We start from the raw sequence: 8,681 nt of genomic DNA, 5'->3' as shown, positions 1-8,681 counted from the left end.
TGTAAAATACAGCAGATCCGTGAATTTTTTTGAAAAAAAAACCCACTTTTTTAGTCGTTCTAACTTCAGCAGGTTCAAATCTTATTTTTTCTGCTCTCAAGAAGTGCAAGAAAAGACTGGAGATATCGCTGGAGTATACGTCTTGTGTTGGCTTTATTTTTCAAAGAATTTTCACGGTGTACTTACCGTCTTCAAGAAAAAGATTTGCTTATCAAAAGCAAATTAATGTTTAATACAAAGTGGAAAAACGGTTCCGAATGAGCGATAAGCTCGAGAGGACAAGGGGAAGATCATTAATAGCTCTTGACAGTAAATTAAACCCACACCACGCGAAATTAAAGTTCGCTTACAATTTTCACCTCAATAGCGATAAAAGGTATTTAAAAAAGAAACAAAATGTTTCCTTTCCGAATTTACGTTGGATGGGACTGCCATTGTTGATAAAGGAAAGCATCAACCCTCTATTATTTATTTATTTCTCTTTGGAAAACTCAAACTTAGAACATTACAAATAAATCAATTGACGCGGTATTACGATTTCATAAGTAAAATTTCTGCTGTTTACCAAGCCTCAAACAAAGCGTGTACAGTGGATTTTCTGACGGGGTTTGTCAACTCAAGATTCATAGGAAATAGACTGCATGCAAACGTTTGCAACTTGGCCCTACGAAAAGACAGACAGTACATAATATTAAAATAAACTTGGTGCTCTACTCTGAAGAGAGATGATGAACCATAACAATACTAATGTTTCTTATTGAGTTCTGTCGAAGTGCCTGATCTCTGTAACAAAACTTGCGTTGGAGGTCATGCACACTGCGTCGACGAGTGTTATGCAAAGTTCAGCACGTTTGCGAGGAGACGGACTCGGGTCCGCGATGGAAAACAACTGTTGTGCTTTCTAGTCTGTTAAAAGCTGAGCTATTTCTAAGTTTTGTCGAGTTTTGAAAGAAGAAATGAAGAAGTGTGTAATGAGAATTACCGCTATATATAGACTAACGAAAGGTGAACAAAAACATATCCTGAATCAAAACAACAAGATCTCCCGCATTTAGCCGCTGAGCCGTTTATAACTAGTCGTTCAATACTAATCCTTTTCTTCGGCCGTTCGAACGCTTAGCATCATCCGTTTCAAAATGGTTTTTAGCAGTTCGAACGGATGGCATCATCCATTCGAAATTTTTCGTTAGCCGTTCGAATGGCTTGCATCATCCATTTGAAATTTCTCCTTTGCCGTTTGAACGTTTACAGCATCCGATCGAAATTTTTCCATGGCCGTTCGAACGATATTTGAAACCGTTTTAAACTGCTGGAACATTCGTTTCTCATCCGTTCGTTAGCACGGATATCTGTTAGTGTAAGTTTTTGCGTGAGAGGTCATACTTTTGTCGAAGACTTTTTAGCCGACTACAGAGTGAGTGTATCTCTCGGTGCATTTAATTTAATGCATCGTTGAGCAGTTCTGTTGTCTAAAATAATAGTGATAAAAATCAGAAAGGAAGAGCAAGATCAATAAAGACAGGTAGAGTATTTCCAGTTCTTCTTTTAAAAGCGGGAGCCATTCAGATGTCATCCGATTAATGACGAAGTAAATATTCATCCCTATTGGAAGCAAATTAAGAGTGAAAGTCAATAAGAATCGAAGAAAATTTAAAAAAATGTGGCCCCAAACTAAAAAAAAAATAGTAGTGTCTCAAATCTCCCGATAATTTGACAAAAGAGATTTCGGGCACAACTCTCCTTACTTACGCTTTTATTTTTGTGGGATCTTATGAATCTCTGTTATAAACGTGGAAGATTTGCATAAAATTACAATTTCCGCACTTCTGAAATGTACACCATTCTTGCCCAGAGATGACATGAGAGTTTCTAGTCTGTAACTAGGTGCTTTTTGGGGTATTTTAACTCCTACAACAATTTAATGAAGCGTACCTCTCTTTTAAAAAGATTATAAACAACAACCTTGTAAGTCATTAACTTAGAAATTGTGGAGCAGGACTTTTTTTAGCTTCGTTCGAACCAACCGGTTTAAAATTGCAATTATGTTGCTCGTTCGTGACATAAATGGGGGCTAAAGAGGAGATTTTTTATTTATTTCTTTTTTTAAGGTTGCCGTTCCGTTTATTTCAAAACCAGCCAGCAGAATTTCATCTGCCTTAATCGAGGAAAAGATGTAAATAGAAAAAGCTGTTTATTATACACAAAAGGGAGAAAACGCTTTGGGACGAGTAAATTCTAGCATTAGCGATGGGTAAGATCGGTTATTTCGGCTCTCGACGTTTTTGTCAAAGACTTCCTTGGCGACTAAATAGCAGAAATGTTTCTCGTGATATCAATCCAGTTAACTCCCGCCCCAATTTCTGGGAGAAGATCTTGCTGCGGTAAATGAAAGGTCATCATTGCCCCGTTCGGCTGAATTCCGGTAAATAGAATTTGTAAAAGTAAATTTGTAAATTTATTTTTTAAGAATTTATAAAAGTAAAATGAAACGGAATGCAATGAAGGCAGCTGAAGGATATTCAATTCCCTTGCGAAAAACTAAAGGCGTCATGCAAATGTCATCCATTTAATATCAAAGTAAATATTGATCTCGATTCAAAGAAAATTAAATGTCTGAGGAGAGCCAGTAAGAATAATCTGTCTCATGAGGGCTAAGTACTGAGTACAATTCATTAAGATCACATTGTCAATATATTTTTCAGAGTCCGGCGCAGAGGACTTGGGATACCAGTTCTTTCAAATTTCCGCTCTAGGTGAGGTAAGAAATATGTATATCTTGACACAATACTACTACCGGTCCCTTTTACAGCTAAGTATTTTTTATAGTTTTGTAATGTTTTTTGTTTTAAGAAAGTAAGTTTATGACGAGCTAAGGAATATGTGCTTTTTTGAGGAATCGCTTCCGAAATCGGGTGTTTGATTATGTAACAGCTGGATGATCGGATCCAACATCTTGAGCTGAAGTTTCTCTGATTGAAAAACAATGGCAATAATTGATAATTAAAAGAGAACATTTCGCAAGCTCTCGATTCTGCCCTATATCTTTGATTGTCATCGGAAAAAATGTCTTTAGTTCTTTTGACAAGACGTGTCAGTTATGCCAATTTCCTCTAGTTCCAGTAAGACAAGCTAAGAAATAGAATATAAAAACTGGGCAAGGATTCTTCGGTTCCTTTGACGCACCATGATCCGAGTGATCTTGGATTGATCTGTTTAGTAAAGAACGCAAAATCCGTTTTCCGATTCTTACTGGTCATATATTTTCATGGTCCCAAGTTACTGTTACAAAAAAGTACTTGTAAGATATATTAGTTACACTTGACTGTTTATTGTATTTCAATTGGGCCCTAAAGCTGACCAGTTATTATAAGAAATGCGACATTAGAAAGAAATCTACGTTTGCACTGCCTCAAAAATTACGTTATAAAATGACAACTAATTTTCTATCGATTTTTAGAATCTCCCACCGGTTTACAAACTTTATGTGGGAGTCTTTTCGTTACTTCGGTTAAGTCCCTCTATGCTACTCAAGAGGATCAAGCTAAGAAATAAAGATTCTCAAAAAGATGTGACAACCTTCAAGTTTGCTACTTCTTGCCGTGTAAATTAAGGAGGTTATTAATTTCTGCCGTGCACAAATGAGGACAGCAATGGTTGGGAACCTCGATCTTTTTAGTGATAAAATTAAACAGACGCTTACAACAAAACTGAATCTCAGTAGTGGTGTTATTTAGTATCAATTACAGGTCATTTTGAACTTTTTTATTTCGCATGTAGCACAGGCACTCACGTATTCAATTCAATATGAATCCCAAGTTTTGGCTCCCAGTTGCGTCCTGATGTCCCGGGTTGGTGTATTTCAAGCTGCTGTCCAATGTCCAACAGCGGAAAACTCCTTTGGAGGAATGTTCCTCAGAGGCCACACCTTTAAAACAAGCAAGGTTGGATGGCCTGCAGGGTGTTATTTGATGAGCGAAGAAGTCACGTGTCAAAGCTACAATTTCGTCATTGGTCATAAAGTCTGCGAGCTGAACAATCGAACCAAGGAAGCGAGACCTGAAGATTTTAGGCTCGCCGGATCAGACAAGGTTCTACATGAAAAGGGCAAAAACAGAGGTACACTTCCGCTCTCCTTACTTGCATGTTTGTCTCATTTTTCCAATGCAGCTATTTTCAATGCTAGTGTACGTAGCGCGCGTAATTTTGAGCGCGGCCTGAGGATTCTCCGATCGGGGCGGCGAAACTACCAGGAGAAAAGGTGGGATGTCTGCGTACGTGGCTTCGGCGCAATGGACGTTACAAAACTATAAGCTAACATCCCACAGGCCGGAGCAAGGAATAACGACTGTATGTAAAACATACGAAACATTGCACCCAAACAAACCTCCCATACCTACCTCTACCTCAGAGAGATTCTAAAGCTTCTCTTAAAAGAAAAATCCTTTCATCTTAGCGGCAACACATGATACCGCAATGACTACAGAAATGGCGGTCTCCTTGGCCAACATTATCACGCCCGCGGTAGGAACAGAAATCATTAACCGCAGCCATAAAAATCCCCCGGCAGGGTCGTTCGAAAGCCGGTTAACGCTAACCCAGGATTAGAAGTTAACCGAACTATTAATTTTGCTTGTCTAAAAATGGTTTTTTATTGCTCACGTTTTGTGTGGCGTAAGCTTAGTCAAGCTCAAAACTGAAGGACAAACATGATAACCAAAAAACCTCACCGAAAAAGATATTTCGATGAGGTCATTTCTCTATGGAAAATAAATAAAAAGGAAATAAACACGTTTATAAAGCTGGTGAATAACTATTATGTATATCAGTGACCGTAAAATTCACGGCTGAAATTTCAGATAAAGATATAATTTTGTTGGATACATGCTTACAGTATACAGGGGGAAAAGATTTAAGGTGATTCCCTAGTAAAAGAACCTGCCATAGATTTCCAATGAAACTTGGTATGCTGTTGTTACAGGACAAGGAGATATTAAAAAACGTAATAAAAAGAGGGGGTCACCGTGCTTGTTTTCACGCCACAATGCTGACAAATACGGTTACTTAGGTGACTTTTGGTAATCTCCGTGGGCAACAAATAACCTCAATTATTTTTCAAAGCAGCGTTTTATATCACACAGAGTTTGAATTTCTTTGATTATTTATTCTTCTGCGTCCCAAAAAGCTGTTGGGCCCGTTATGTCTCCCTCTGTAGTATTTATTTCATTTGCCAAAAAAGTAGCCATAAATTTCTGCTATTTTTTTCTCAGTTATTGAGGATATTGAAATTATGAACTGAATAAAAACTGGGGGTCACCGTGCTCGTTTAAGAGAAAAAGAGCATTGCTTTCGCTATCGAGCCTAGTTTGAGGGAAATCTCTTACGTTTTGCACGCGTATGCCCTCATGTGCGCGCGCTAATGACAAGAAAATCGTGCGCAGTAGGGATGCGCAATGCAATACCAAGGAATCACCTTAAGAAAGAATCTATTCTCGACGTGCGCGTGCACTTAAAACCGACAGAAACTCTCCAATACACGCACTTCACCTCCTGGCACCCTCGAGGCGTCCGGATCATGGGCTTTTTTAAAGGCGAAGACTTTCGACTTCTGAGAACCAACTCTCTTCAAAAGCTACATTTGAAGAAAACATTACCCAATTCAAACGCAGATTACGCAACAGAGGTTACCCAGTGCAAAATAAACAAAACAGGCCCAAAAGAATTTTGCAGTTTGTGACAGAATTTCGTTGGTAGTTTGACATCTCAGTTTCTCCCACTAATATTACGGCCTCTACTTGCCTAGTGTTAAGAAAATATGAGTATATGGCATTTAAAAGAAAATCAGCCCTTGCTAAGAGAGGTCTCTAAAGACCCTTCCCTGCTTTTATACAGAAAAGGGAGATCTTTGAAAACGTTCTTCGTTGAAGCAAAGCTTTAGAGGTCAAAGTTTCTTCTGTTCAATAGGAGTCGTGTTTGGCCTATCAACCATTTGTAGCATCAATCCGAAACAAAGCACTAGCATGTAAAATCCCAAAAGCCACATAAACGTTTGCCTGAATTTAACTCAACCAATAAAAAGAAGAGGGTTACGAATAAGGTTTATCTGTTATTAGCTCTTCTTGTTCATAAAATTACTTGAAGCAAAATTACTATCTCAAAATTAGTTTATCTTTTTATTTTATCTCACAGTCCCGCTTAGTTCCATTCAAGAGCTTCCTGCTGAATCGTGCAGTGAGATCAAGGCTAGTGAAGGAAATGAAATGGTTCACGGGGATTACTGAATATACTCTGACGGGAATGATCAGAAAATCCTGGCTCGCTGTGAAGGTACGCCCTTTTAGTTTATTGATAAAGAAGTTTAACCTTTTAGCACCTCCAAAAAATTTAAATTTGCAAGAAACCGGAGTAGCTCAGTCTATTGATCGATCAACCAATAAATTTTTGAGGGCAAACAGTCTTTTTGTTTTCAACGGCACAAGTATAAATTAAAGCGTCCAAAACAATCCAGAGGTGAGTGCTGATTGGCAGAAATATTGAATTTTTGTCCGCCTGTGGGAGCGATCGGTAACGATCTTAACCTTTGTGTTTAAAGAAACTGGTTTTGCCTCTGAAAATTTCCCTCAATATACCTAGGAGTTGATGCTAATGAAAAAAGAAAAATTAAATTGTGTCATGTTAGCAGATGACTTTAAAAAAGATTTATAACATTGATCTGATTGGCACCTGACCCTTAATATTAAGAGTGTGCCACAGGATCGCAACGTAAGACATGGATGCAAATATTTTTCTCTGAAAATTCATTTTAGAGAACTGGCAGAAATTAAACACAGAACCCGTTTGCTTTGGGGCGCGAAATGACCAATACGGCGCCTTTAATACCACAAAGAGTGGACTTCTCAAGACAATGAAGCTCGTCCGCAAGTCGGGCTTGCTCAAATGCAACCCGATAGACCCGGAATCCTTCTGGGGCTGCTCACATGTACCAAGGTATGGCAAGAACAGCTTACAGACTATCTTTACCAGTGCAAAGAGAGAAGCCATCCTGCCACCTGATGGAGACCTGAAAGTACATGAGTGTAACAACAAAAAAACACTTTTACAGTCTTTATGGAACTACCCACACATCTCCTGAGCTCATTTTCCCGGACCCTCCTAACAAGCTGCCTGTGTCACGCAATCAGGAGTTGCAGATATGGTACGGACAGGATTGGAGGGATCGTGGTGAAGGTGACAACAGTGGCGCAACATGTGTTGATGTGTATGCGTGGTATGCTTAAAATAACATGAGCCTCTGACTTATCCGAAGTAGTAAGTGTTTATAGACACTGAAAAATTAACGTAAACGCGGCTCATATTTATCTTCTCTTGTATTGAATCTTGTATCTTAGCGCACAAATGCAGGAAGACATTCACGGAATAAAATGCTAAGAATTGTAGAAATATGGAAGTAGCGTCGAGCAATTACCAAGACGACGAAGCATTGTATGTACTCTACTTTTTTTACCTGGCTGTCAGGGCTAATGTAGTAATTACACATCTAGGCTGTCACGAATAGTTTTTTAGGCTCGACTTTTTCTTCAACAGCATTCTTATTCCAGACTACAGTACATGTATCAAACATTAAGTATAAATATCAATAGTTATCGGAATGCATATTAATTAGTTTATACATCTGCATTCTTTGTATCAAAATTTACTATTCTTGCTGTTAAAAATATTAAAAAAAGATGTTGAATGTTTATAGTGGTCGATGCGCTTAGCTACAACTAGCTACAGTTCTCAGGCATGCCACTTAAGGAAAAGCACATTTTTTCCAAAACTTTCTTTTTTTTATCCATAGTTCTGTCCAGCTGACCAATCTAAGTCTCTCACGAGCAACATTTGGGCCGGTGAATGATCTTATGCATTTTAGCTTAACCATAACAGGTTTAAAAGTCCCAACAGGCGGGAGGCACTCCAGTTGGCTATTTACAAGCATAACAGAAGAGTTGAACTAGGGTCTGTGGGGAAACAACTCCAGCTTTAAAAGTGGTCACAGCGAGACTTGAGCCCACGACCTCCGGATTTCAAGTCCGGCGCCCTAACCACTCGGCCACGCTACCTCCACAGATGTTACAATCATTTCAAGTAAGATGCCTTGCCTCCAGGTTGAAGTTCGTTTTCGTGGACAGGTCTGCTATCCTGTAATCACATGTACCATAGTTTTTGCATGAGCACTGACTTCCTTTAGGCTCTAATACTGGTCTCCTTCACCATTTGCAAATCTTGACTGCTAGTTCTATAGGGTTTAACTTTACCCGCCTCCTGGCTCAAGAGCTGCGAGTGTTAGACAAGGATTTAAATGTACTGATTAAATATCGGCCGTTTAGCGATTGAACCGTTGTTGATAAAATGTTTAAGACAGTACCGGTAGTCAGTATTTTAGGTTCGTTAGTAAAATTAGTTACAAGTTGTGATTTAGCTCTGTATTGACGTGGCAAAAGCATAATCTATATTAAAATACCAACCTTTCTAGAACTTTCTTGGAAACAACATGAAGGCGTGAGTTCACCGTGCTGTAACATCACTTTTCATTCAGTGTTTTCTTTATTTGGAAATTTCACTACGTTGCTGATGCGATTGTCAAGCAGCCGTTACTATACAACCGATCTACATTGTTAACACTAAATTGCAATCGCAATGGG

At 38.7% G+C, this 8,681-nt stretch overlaps 1 pseudogene across 1 annotated transcript; it reads left to right on the top strand.

Annotated features, from left to right (window-relative positions):
• The first annotated feature begins 3,588 nt into the window (after nt 1–3,588).
• Nucleotides 3,589–7,477, top strand: LOC145470462 (uncharacterized; annotated as a pseudogene). The gene is made up of 3 exons (XR_014042489.1): nt 3,589–4,116; nt 6,187–6,324; nt 6,804–7,477. The product of XR_014042489.1 is annotated as an uncharacterized LOC145470462 (transcript).
• Nucleotides 7,478–8,681: the final 1,204 nt, after the last annotated feature.

The sequence above is a fragment of the Orbicella franksi genome, chromosome 15 (assembly GCF_964199315.1).
Source record: "Orbicella franksi chromosome 15, jaOrbFran1.1, whole genome shotgun sequence".
NCBI lineage: Eukaryota > Metazoa > Cnidaria > Anthozoa > Scleractinia > Merulinidae > Orbicella > Orbicella franksi.
Note: the sequence above shows the minus strand (reverse complement) of the source record. Positions and strands in the feature narration are given on the sequence as shown.